We start from the raw sequence: 11,896 nt of genomic DNA, 5'->3' as shown, positions 1-11,896 counted from the left end.
TAAGTGCACAGTGACTCCTGTTGTTGATTTAACAATTGACAGTCTTGTTTATGGCATCAGTAATCACCCTAGGCTCTTGTCATGAGTTGCCAAGGTTATGGAAGCCTTTTGAGTTCGCCAACTCCGATCTTATTTAGACAAAGTCATAGTCAAAGTGGAAGTTCTCTCCTCCCTTCAGAGAAAGGTACCTCCTTCTTTGATGGCCTGTTCTTTCCACTGGGATCTCACTCCCAGAGATCTTTCATTTAGGTTTTTTTTTTTTTTTTTTTTTTTTTTTTTCCAGAGTGTCTTAGCTTTCCATGCCTGAAATACTCTCATGGGCCCTTCAGCCAGATCTGAATGACTTAAGGGCTGATTTTGAAGCCAGAGTGCTGTTTAGGACATCTGCCATTCTATGAGTCTGCTGTGTATCCTGCTTCCCATGTTGGATTGTTCTCTCCTTTTTAATTCTATCAGCTAGTATTAGCAGACACTAGTCTTGTTTATGTGATGCCTTTGACTCTTAATGTTATCATTATGATCAATTATGAACTGAAGTCTGCACACTATTTTCTACAGTGGCTGTACTAGTTTAATTCCCATCAACAATGTGTAAGTATTCCCCCTTTCTCCACATCCTTTCTAGCATTTGCTACTCTTTGTGTTTTGGGTTTTAGCCATTCTGACAGGGTGAGGTGACATCTCATTGTGATTTTGATTTGCATCTCCCTGATGGATAGTGATATTGAAAATATTTTCATATTTTTTTGCTATTTAATATGTGTATAATTTGATTGCTTACTTTCATCCAACGATATTGGCATGAAAATTGAAGACAATGATATGAATTGTTAAAACAAATATATTTAAATGTTTTCCCAGTATTCAATAGTTCAGGTGAAGGTTTGCTCCTGCTTGATATTATAAAATGAATCAATTATTCATTTCTCATGTAGACATAAAGTTTTATGTTTAATTGATAAATAATAATTGTACATATATATGGGTATAATGTGTTATTTTGCTACATGCATACATTGTGTAATTAAGATAATCATTACATATCAGCTCAAATGTTTATCATTTCTTTATGGAGACAACATTGAAAACCCTTTTAAAGCTATTTTTGAAATATATAATACATTATTTTTAACTTTAGTTACTGTTCTGTAGGACAGAGCATCAGCAATTATCCCTACTATTTAACTGTGTGACACTGTGACTGTTGACCAATGTTTCTACTTTCCTTTCTCCCACTTGTCCTTCAGCTTCTGGTAATTGCCATGCTGCCCTCTGCTTGTGTGAGTTCAACAGATAAGTGATATAATATCATTTTTACCTGCCTATGTCTGGCTTATTCATTTAAATATGTGCTCTCTAGGATCACCTATGGTTTTCCTTCTTTTTATGCCTAAATAATATTATATTGTGTATATGTACTATGATTTTTTTAAAGAAAAGGAAAGCTTACTTATTAACTGAGGGACACTTGCTTTTTTCCCATATCTTGGTTATTGTAAATAGTACTGTGTAATGAGATTAGGAGTGACACATCACATTAGCAGAATGAAAAATAAAAATCCCATCATCATTTCAATAGATGTAAAAAAGTAAGAGCATTTAAAATTCCATGTCTCTTCATGAAAAAAGATTGTCAACAAATTTGGCTTAGAAGGAATGTAATTCAACATATTAAAGGCTATATAAGATAACCTCACAGCCAAAAATGATGATAAGCAGAGAAAAATGGAAAGATTTTCCAATATGATCTAGAATAAGAAAAGGATTCCCACTTTTGTCACCTGTATGCAACATATTACTGAAAGCCCTAGCCAGAGCAATCAGGCAAGAGAAAGAAATAAAAACCATCCAACTTGGAAGGAAAGAAGTTAAATTTTCTCTTTTTGCAGAAGATAAAATCTTATACAGAAAACCTTAAAATTTCCATTAAAAACTGCTAGAATTAAAAAAAATCTGTAAAGCAGCAGTCTACAAATCAACACATAATAGTAATGTTTATTTGCATTCATAGCAGACTATCTGAGAAAGACATCAAGATAATCCTTTCCTTTGTTGTAGCTACAAAAAAATAAACAAAATAGGAATAAGTTAACTACAGAAGTAAAAGACTTCTACACTATAAACTATAAAATACTGGTGAAGGAAATGGAAGAAGTCTCAAATAAATAGAAAAATATTTAATCCATACTGTCCAACGTTATCCATAACTTCAATGCAATCTTAGTCAAAATAGCAATGAAATAGAATAAATAATCCTAAAATTCATATATAAGCACAAACGTACCTGAATAGCTAAAGCAAAATAAACAACAACAACAAAAAACTAGAGATAGCATACTATCTGTGAAATATATTCCAGAGCTACGGTAATCAAAATAGCCATAGTACTGGCACAAAAACAAACACATTGATCAATGGAACAAAATGCAAAGTCTTTAGAAAATAAAGATATGTTGAAAAAATTATACAAAATATTATTTGTCTCTGAATTTTATTTTGCAAATAATATCTAACAGTGATGGAGTAAATATAAAAGGAGGAAGGAAAGAAGCCAGGAGGAAAAGAGGGGGACAGAGAAGAGCAACCCATAATCCATACCTCAAATCTTACAGCTATCTCCAATGCTCATATTCCTCATTGTATGAATAGTTTCATTATTGCAAATAGGAATAAATATCATTTTTGATTATTTATTAAACATTAAACATTTTATCTCAAATATGTTGTTGCTTCAAGTATTATAATTTATATGATTGCCATTATTAATGTCTCTTTCTTATTTATTAAATTGGAAAAGCATAGATCACCTAGAATGCTTCATTGTTGGCAACTTCATTGCTTTCTAACTTTTCCTAATATAAATAATACTACAGTAAATATGTTCTACCAGATACCATTTACTTTAATACAGGGCATACATTTCCAGACTAAAAAGTTGATGGACAAAGATGCAGTTGTATGTTTCCTAATACATAGATCAATTTCCTTTTCAAAAATATACCCATTGATAAAGGTAGACTATCCCTGAAGTCTTTCAAAATAACAGTTTTCAACATGCTTTATTATGGGTATGGTGTTATACTTATGACCACATGACTATAATGGTTATTTTTCCACTTTCCATAGATACATAAAATTAGCAGAAAAGTAAGTCAGATCTTTCAGACCTTATTTTTCCCAAGTTTGTTTCATAGTGGACATAGAAAAAAGAAATAAAATTTATTAGGGGGTTTCAAAAGTTTATTTAAAAATTTTGTGGCTTAAACTTTTTTGAAATCCATGCACAGTTTCTTTTTACAAATACATTTTCCAGAAGCTTTTTGAAGACCCTTCGAGTACAATAAGTTGGAGATCCTACTTCTCACACAATAGAGATTGAAAATGAAAGCTTATGAATTTAACACGGTAAGTTGAAATGATGTACCTAAGTAGCTATGTAACAGCAATGTCAACAACATTAGATATTTATTTGATCATTGCCGTATTTACAGCTAACTGAACAATTAAATCAAATTAGGTGCACAAAAATAATTGCAGTTATTTGAGTAAACCAGATGAAATCTTATTCTTGGGATATAACATCCAAATATCTTTATCTACTCCTGAAAATATTGCAACATTGAATGTCCATGAAATCATTCTATTTTTTAACTGCCTGCTAAAAAATTGCTTTAGTCTCCATTCCACTAACCATAGTCATTATGTAATTAAAGACTCAGTAACTGAGATTATGGAACCATGTGCCCACATGTAACTTAACCATGGAAAATTTGAAAATATTATATTGATATTTATGAATTTTGGGATTCAATCAAATAGTTGTGGAGTTCAAAAAATAAATTATATATGAGAATATCTAACAAGTTTTATTGAATTTGTCATTTTCAGTTTCAGTAAAGAAGCAAAGTTATAAAAAATGACATGTCAGACAGGTATCTCTAACTATTAAGGCAAAAATTAATTTCAAAAAAAGCATATTTTGAAAAACACTTACTAAAATGAATTAAAGATTTTTTCTGATTGTTATCAAACTGACTAACCTATAAAAAGTAAAATAACCACCCATTTTAATTTCTATTCCAATAGAAGACATTCTTTTCTTAAATCATGCAAAATAGCAAATAATTCAGATTAAAATTCTTACAAACACAACAAAAAGGCATTCTGAGAAAGTAGCTGAAGTCATTTTTGCCTAAGAATAGCAGAATGTTTTTAATATATAGGAAATAGAAAAAAAATTTTGGAGGAGAATATCAGATTACTTCTCATTATACACTAATTTGCATCTTCTGCATTCCTTTTGTCTGTTTTTTCCAAAACTACAATTTATCAATTGATTAATTATTTAGTGTAATATTCTCCTTTCTCCGAGTCAGTTTATCCAAATTTTATATTTTATTATCTCCTTATGTGTAATTTTAGTATTAACAAAAGTAATTTTCATTACTATTTCGTTAACAGTAATTGAAGGCTTAGCTTTTATTTTTTCTTCCCAGTAAGGTGAGCAGTATAATGTTCACATTCCAGGAAGTAAAACAAATAGTCACACTCTGCAGCAGTTCACTAACAACTGGTACCATACAGAGGTCGATGTTCCAGAACTTTCAAAAACCATCAATAAAATTATGGACCCCTCCAATACTGGAAGGGGTGCTACATCCATATCACCAGTGATAGTCACCCTAAGAAACGCAAGCAGTCATCAGCACCCTCCTTTTCCTAAAGTGGATCCACTTTCCCTCTAGTGGATCCACTATACTTGTTGCACAGAAAAACTACATTGTCACAGGAAACCTGGATCCAGGCATCCTGCACATGGTAGAGATTGACAGAGCCTCCTGAGTAGGCATCTCTTAGGCTTGGTAGATGGCGCAGCAGGCCAGATCATAGACTTGCTCCACTTTTAGCTCGTAAGAATAGTCCCAATCCGTGATTCCATGAGCATATGCACAGCAAGAACCTACAGAGAAGGTTGCTCTGATGATTCGGTTCCCTTCACTGTCCACATGGTGGAGGCCTGGGCCTCTCTTATCCAGCCACAGATCATGCCCATGGACAGTCATATGCCTTTGTACTGATAGACCATGTTGATAGGCAGCTTGGAGGCAGCTGCTACTGAGATGCACTCCTTATTGCAAAGCTCATAGATTCAACATGCAGAGCTAACAGCTGCGTCCTGAAGCTGCAATCTGCTGTACTCACAGCCGTGGTGCCCAGTAGGAAGGGGTTGATCTCTACATCTTCTTTACTGTCTGGGAGGCAATGTAAGCACTTGCTGTAGCCCGAGAGTCAGCCATAAAGATGATGCCATGGCAAAACTTGAAGGCCAGGGTGGTGGGTGGTTCCATGAAGCGTTTTGATTCCCAGTACCTCTAGGATGCCCTGGCCAGGCGCAGTTAGGCTCAGCCCATCAGTGGGACTCCCTGGACCCAAATCCAGCAGATTCATTGGCTTCCAAGTCTGAAAAACACACTCTGGTTTACAGATAACAGCACTATGTTGCGAAGGCTTAGCTTGACCAAGCCACTTTGCTTCAAATTCTATTTTTTTATTTAAATTTCGCAACAGTCATGTTAAGATACTATTATCTTTGTGCTATAACTAAGAAAGTGATATTCAAAGAAATGAAGTGTCTTATTCAGTGTCATAGAGTAACCACCAGACCTTGAATTTGAGCTCTGAGCAGTACCACTCCAGAGTTCACAAACACAATATGATTTCGTGTGTGGCACTGCCTTCTGATTGTTACCTGTGAGGGGATATTGTCTTCTGCAAGTCAGTGGGATATTCTCACTAAATACAATCTTGTATCCAAGGGTAGAGTTTTTAATGTTGAATAACAAGGATTTGGGAGATTTTTAGGGTCATAAAAACATGTTAATCAATTTTAAGTGATCAATGAAAAATGAGCAGAAATTTCTTAGAGAAAAAATTTTAGAAAGTAATTGTTATATCTTTGAAAATGAAAAAGAAGGTTCATGAAGATACACAATCTTCAAGGAAATGTGGTTCACTCCTTGGAAACTTTCAATACAGTTTGGATATTTTAGTTAGCTTTTTGTTAATTTTAATAAAATACCTGAGATAAGTTCTTTACAAAGGAAGAATTTTTTTGGCTCATGGTATGTGAATGAACAGTCCCATTAGTCTGGGATCTGATGAGAGCAGTAGACTACAGAGCCTGCTCAGAGGGATGAGCCAGGAAACAAACATAGAGTATCCTCACCATCTCTCCTATAATGCAACCATGATTTTCTCATGGGGGTTTCACTACAACAGCCTAATACAATCCAGTCACTTTCCAAGGGCAACTTCAGACACCATAATTAGATTAAGTTCCATCCTTAATATGTTAACATAGGACTCGGGACTGAAGCCATAACATGTGGGCCTTTGGGAGACATCTAAACTATTATCCAAGCCATGACACAAGGTATGCATGCAGGGCAGAGAGTATGGCAGAGAGGTGATAGGTTCAGCTTGGCTCCCAATATAGAGAAATGAACCAATTTTCAGACTGATCTGGGTGGTCCTCAAAGGTAAAGCCAGAGGAGATTCCAGGTCCAAACTGAAGTTAGAGTTTGGAGTTCCACAGTAAACATTACATACCTTCGTTCTTTTTGTTTCCAAGGATTTGCTTTTCACTAAAGGAGTGCATGTAAAATAAATGGCAGAAGTAATGAGACTTGCTACCTTCCTCTCATACAAAGAATGGATTTCTTGTCCCAATTCATCTCCTAAAATTATTATGTGCTAAATGCCTACTATATATGAGCAATTATTAAATTATTTTTTTTCATGTGGTACGTCTTTACATCCCTAAGGTACACATTAGTATCCCCAACTTACCAGAGAGAAAATGAAGGTTCAAGCTTCACATGGCTTGCCCTCAAGATCAGATAGCTAAAAAGAATGCTAAGATTCTAATCTAACTCATCTTAACTCGTAGTGCAGCTTTTAAATTTCTCACACCGGTAAGCACCGCCTTTTGCAACATAGAAGGATAAAGCAAAGTTGCCTATACCCTTTACATGCATTTTAGTCACTGGCCATCCATAAAATTTTATTTCTATTTCCTGGGGATTAGTACATTGTTGTAGTTGCTTGCCTTGCTGGCTATGACAGCATTTTAGAAAAAAACACAGAGGCAGTTAAAAATGTAAGTCAAGACAACAGCAATGTATTTGAGAATCTTTCAACTCAAGATTTCCCTCAGACATACTGAAAGGGAAATTTCTATTTACTTGAAACTGTCTAGGGGCTGACACTGTGGCTCAAGAGGTTAACGCCCTGGCCTGAGGTGCCAGCCTCCCTATGGGTGCCAGTTCTAGTCCCGGCTGCTCCTCTTCCTATCCAGCTCTCTGCTATGGCTTGGGAAAGCAGTAGAAGATGGCCCAAGTCCTTGGGCCCCTGCACCTACGTGGGAGACGCAGAAGAAGCTCCTGGCTCCTGGCTTCGGGTTGGCACAGCTCTGGCCGTTGCAGCCAATTGGAGAGTGAACCAGCAGATGGAAGACTTCCGTGCTCTCTCTCTCTCTTCTCTCTCTCTGCCTCTCCTCTCTCTGTGTAACTCTGACTTTCAAATAAATAGATAAATCTTTTTTTAAAAAAAAAAAGGAACTGTCTAATGCACATTTCTATATGCATTTCCCAGAATTTATACATAAATACTTTGGTCTTGCATGATGATTCTGTAAAGAACTTAAAAACGATTATATATTGCTTTTTGATGAGAAAAAAGCCCTATTTTAATTGAATATGCATTAAGAGTTAAGTGAAATACATTACTGTTTCATACAGACCAGCCAAGAATGACATCATGCTGTTTATTTCTACATATGAATACAATTATATGTGAAATTATTTGAAGAATATAGGCTATCTGCTTCTGAAGGTTTTCTACCAAGTTTTCAGAGTAATAGTGCTGAAAGCAGAACCATTCTAAGTAGATATTAATAGATTTAGAAGCTTTATAGTCTTTGCCTGATAATTTATAGCTCTTCCTTTTATGTTTTTATGGAAAGCAATGTTTTAAGACATTTCATGATCATCACAGGAAATGCTTCGACAAAAATCACACACTAAACGAGTTTGTATGATTCTGTAAACCATTTTCTGTCAGTTTTTTTCCAGTACATTTATAAGGGGCATGCAATTATATACCAAGTAACTTTTCCAAATTACAGTCACATTTTTCTTCCCTTTTCCTTTTCTATACAGTACTGAAGGATGGTCGTATCTAGTCTTGCTACCCTATTTAAAAGTTGAGGAAAGAGAGGTATACAAGAGTTAAGCAACTTGTCATAGAATTGTTTGAAGGCAGAGAAATGAGGAGTGCCTGGTTGTTTTTGATTCACAGCACTTATGTCATTTTCCAAAATGAGTTCTGTGGAATACTGCAGTTCTGATAAATGGGAACAGGCATTTTGGTAAAAGAAGTGTTCCAAAGTCACCACATAATATAATTTCACCATTTCCTTTAGACTTTCACTGCAGTCATGATATCTTAAAAGGCCCCTCAAGTCCTATAATTTAAAAAAAATGTTTGATGTAGAGTTTCTTCAAGTTATTTGTTCGTTAAACATCTTGCAAATCTACTAGTACCTCTTAGTACACAACTGAGAAAATGTTTCACCTCAGGACCGAAGATAATTAAAGAACATTGACTATGCTGCGTATGTTTTATTTCTCACAAAGTATAAAAGTGCTAGAATTAAAAGGGGCTTAATAAATTTTTATTGACTGAGTGATAAAATCAATGATTTGGCCATTTGTAAGTAGAAATTAACATATATAGATATTCATATATTGAAACCACAGATCACTTTACTGAGATCAAAAGAAAGAAAGTGATGATTTATTGAAATTCAGTAAAAGATGGAGAAATCAGGGCTGGTGCCGCAGCTCACTAGGCTAATCCTCTACCTGCGGCACCAGTACCTCGGGATCTAGTCCCCATTAGGGCTCCGGATTCTGTCCCGGTTGCTCCTCTTCCAGTCCAGCTCTCTGCTGTGGCCCGGGAAGGCAGTGGAGGATGGCCCAGGTCCGTGGGCCCTGCACTCGCATGGGAGACCAGGAGGAAGCACGTGGCTCCTAGCTTTGGATCAGCGCAGCGCGCCAGTCACAGTGCACCAGCCGTAGCGGCCATTTGGGGGGTGAACCAATGGAAAAGGAAGACCTTTCTCTCTGTCTCTCTCTCTCTCTCTCTCACTGTCTAACTCTGCCTGTCAAAAAAAAAATATGGAGAAATATATTTAATGCACTGCAAATAGGAGTAAACATTAGAAGCATGCTGATGTGGGAATTCAAATAAATTAACAAATAAGCATTGAACAAGTATTAAATAGTTCCTATCTTCTGGGTGCCACCAATGCTTTATGAAATACATATTAACCATCTGAAATGTGTTTATTGATTCATCCTTCAAGGTTTATTTTCTAAGATTTTAAAATATGTTTATTTATATGAAAGGCATAAAGAGTGAGAGACAGAGAGGCAGACATAGAGAGAGAGAGAGAGCTCCATTTCTCTAGTTCACTCCCTGAATGTCGTCAGTGCTTCTCACAAGCGTGGCATGAACCGAACTACTTGAGCCTCATTGTTGCCTCCTATAATCTGTATTAGCAGGAAGCTGGAATTAGGAACTGGAACCAGGCATCAAACCTAGGGACTATGATATAAGATACCAGGTTCTTACTGGTGTCTTAAATATTTAACAAGTATATGTATAACATATATATATGTATGCATGTGTGTGTATAAAATATATAAAATATATATAAAATCACTGCTCTTACTGGTTTATATGTGTTAGATTCCATGTAGTAGATCTCACACACAAACCCTGATCATACCAAGGTTCTCTTCACTAGATCTCTCTGCCTTGGTGAGTTAAAAGACTGAATTTCTTACTCTTATTTGCTTACTATTGGCTGTGCAAACTTGGTTATGTCATGTAAGTTCTTGGGGGTGTTATTTTTATTGCTGCTAATGATTGTAATGGTTTTTGTATAAAACAATGGACTAGACTATCCAGCCTGTAAACTTACTGGTATGGCTTACTGCTTTGTGTCTAGCCTAAAAACATTTTGCCCCTTGTATTGGGCATACCCAACCACCCTACTTGTTAAATACTTCAATTACTATGCTAGGTGGAGGTGAGGAAGGAATAACACTGAAAGCAATTGAATTTTAAACCTCTGGACTCCTGTAAGTCTGTGGTTCAATAGATCTGAATATAGTCATAGATTTCTGATGGAATTTGTGAAGACACTACTAGCCAGAGAAGCATGAATGACAATTTGAAACACATTCTTGTCTTCGGAAGTCCATAATGTGGTTAAAAGAAAACCATACACTCCTAGTGCCCCTATGTTACACAAATAACTCTTCCTCCAAGCCTAAATCATCTGGAAAAGGTAACAGCACTTGGCACAATAGCAAAGTTAGCATGAACACAGATAACTTACGCTTTTACATTCACAGATCAATATCAGGCTAAATATTGTACTCAGTTCATTTAGGACTCAAAAATGAAGTGATGATTTTGGCTCTGAGAGTTAAAGAAAAGGATTCCCCAAATTCAATAATGTTTCTGAAATGCCAGATTCTTCTTGTTTCAGTTATTCAGTCAATAAATATAACTAGATGTCCTAGGACTAAGAATCAAAAATATTTCTTGCTCTTTCCAAAATAAGGAGCAGTACTCACAGGTGTGCTATGTCAGTTAGAACCCGGTTATGGTCCCATTGGCCATTCATCACTAACCATTCACAGAGGTATTCCAGGCAGATTTCACAGCTGTGGTGAAGTAACACTTGATTTCTGCCAAGATCCCAGGAGGACTGAATTACTGTGAGCCATGATTTCCCCAGAACTGGTAGAACTCTCTTCTTGTACAACTAGGCTCATATATCTCAATAACTGTTTTTCTGCCAAGGAAAGTACAGGTACACTTTGATACTGAAACATTCTTTTTAGTTTGATTTGGCACAAACTGACTCAGATTCTTCCATTGCTTGGCTGTGTAATTCTTAATAATTTCCCATTGGAGGAGAAATGGTCATTGATCCTTTAAACTTGCACACACAAAAACCTATTGCTATTACTCTTGAGAGCCTAGCCAGAAAGATTTATAACTTGAAAAAGGACATTCCATTTCTTCTGAAAAAATGAAAGCTTCAGTGGTTTGTTTGGGTCTACTTGTACTGATTTTTTTTCAAACTTGGGTGCAACTATTTGGATGAAAGGCTTTGTTTCTTTTTTATTTCTGAGACTTGATTCCACGACTGTTAACAGTGAGTGAATTGTTGCATGCTATTCCACTCACATTGTTTTGTTTTTAATGGCTCGTCTAAATGCTAGCTCATTCTGTAAGCATCAGTTTGAGTCACTTCCTTCACAAAACCTCTGCCAGTTTATGCCAGCCTTCTGTGACCTTTAGAACCCCCACAACAGTTAAGAGTTTTAAAGACAAAGCCACAGAGTGGCTTTCTGGGGGTTTGCATTACTTTTCTTCTTTAAAAGTTAATAATTAATTAATGTACTTTTTAATTAATAGAAATTTTATAAGTACAACTTTAGGAATAGAGTTATTCTTTCCACCATACCCACCCCTCTTTCTGTTCCCTCTCCCCTTCCCAGTTCTATTCTCCATTGGGATTCATTTTCAATTAACTTTGTACAATGAATTATATTATGAGAGTTAACTGTAAAACTAGTTCTCAGCTGTGTATCTGTGTGTGTGTGTGCGTGTGTGTGCAAATTGTTGAAATCTTTACTTAGTATAGAGTTGGTCTTCTGTACATTATTTTTTCTTTACATTTCTTTCCCTCCAATTCAAAAAGATGTATAAGGTATAAGCTCTGAAATCAGAATGTGCTAATGCCATGATCTTA

At 35.7% G+C, this 11,896-nt stretch overlaps 1 long non-coding RNA gene and 1 pseudogene across 2 annotated transcripts; one reads left to right on the top strand and one right to left on the bottom strand.

Annotated features, from left to right (window-relative positions):
- Nucleotides 1-311: 311 nt before the first annotated feature.
- LOC149128363 (uncharacterized) lies at nt 312-9,791 on the top strand. Of its 2 annotated transcripts, none has more exons than XR_016218166.1 (4): nt 312-591; nt 1,248-1,280; nt 3,314-3,405; nt 7,358-9,791. It is a non-coding gene; the product is annotated as an uncharacterized LOC149128363 (long non-coding RNA). The 2 variants fall into 2 exon arrangements; XR_016218167.1 differs by having other exon boundaries at nt 7,259-7,615.
- Nucleotides 4,255-5,610, bottom strand: LOC138847014 (proteasome subunit beta type-5 pseudogene; annotated as a pseudogene).
- Nucleotides 9,792-11,896: the final 2,105 nt, after the last annotated feature.

The sequence above is a fragment of the Oryctolagus cuniculus genome, chromosome 1 (assembly GCF_051225735.1).
Source record: "Oryctolagus cuniculus isolate XC-2025 breed Fujian yellow rabbit chromosome 1, ASM5122573v1, whole genome shotgun sequence".
In the NCBI taxonomy this organism is placed as follows: Eukaryota; Metazoa; Chordata; class Mammalia; order Lagomorpha; family Leporidae; genus Oryctolagus; species Oryctolagus cuniculus.
The sequence above is the reverse complement of the archived record's forward strand: the minus strand, read 5'-3'. Positions and strand labels throughout refer to the sequence as shown.